We start from the raw sequence: 851 nt of genomic DNA, 5'->3' as shown, positions 1-851 counted from the left end.
TCTGCCACGCCAGGTGGTCGCCTCCGGGGCAGGCGGGGATCGAACTCATGTGGAAGTGGCTTAAGCTTCTTTGTGCTGTGCTTTAACCGGCTGTGCCACCAGGGAGGACCCACAATCTATATTCTTTTAAGTAATCTCTGAGGCTCCCAGGGTCTTAACTGACCTCTAGATTCCATACCAAGGTGATAAGAGGTCTACTCTGGGCCTACTGAAAACAGCCTATCTGACTCTTTTAGGGAAATTGACCCCAAAAACACAAGTAATATATGGTCAAATCTATTTTTCAGATGTTCAGTATCTTGACTAACCAAAGAAATACTATTATTCAAAATAAATCTCTCTCTCTCTCTCTTTTTTTAAGCAAAGTTGGTGGGTGTTTTGTTGTGGGAGATATTTGCTTGTTTTTAATATTCCCTGGAATTGGTGAGGATTTGGGAAGATGGACACCAATGGAAGGATATATACTGTTACACCTACCAAGAAGAGGAATTTGGCAATTCAAATCCAAGGACTTAAGATATGATCCCCTGCACATATTTTGCTTTTAGGGATTTATTCTAAGAGATCCTCATGGATACACACAAAGATTTACCCAGAATTCTATTGCTTAAAATGATGAAAAATTAGAAAAATCCTGATTTTCTTCTAATTGACATTTGGTTAATTCAAGCATAACAAAGCCACACCAAACAAAGATGAGCTGACCGTTTAAAATGATGCAGTATAAGGAGACTTAGTAAAAGATGTTTATGGAATACGAAGTGTCATTTTGGTTGTTTTATCTTCTTTTTTTTAAAGCAGCTTATGAAACATAGCATGCATTCAAAATAATGATTATTTGAAAGGAAATA

The sequence above is a fragment of the Condylura cristata genome, unplaced genomic scaffold (genome assembly GCF_000260355.1).
Source record: "Condylura cristata isolate star-nosed mole 26May11 unplaced genomic scaffold, ConCri1.0 scaffold00005, whole genome shotgun sequence".
Classification (NCBI taxonomy): Eukaryota; Metazoa; Chordata; class Mammalia; order Eulipotyphla; family Talpidae; genus Condylura; species Condylura cristata.
Note: the sequence above shows the minus strand (reverse complement) of the source record.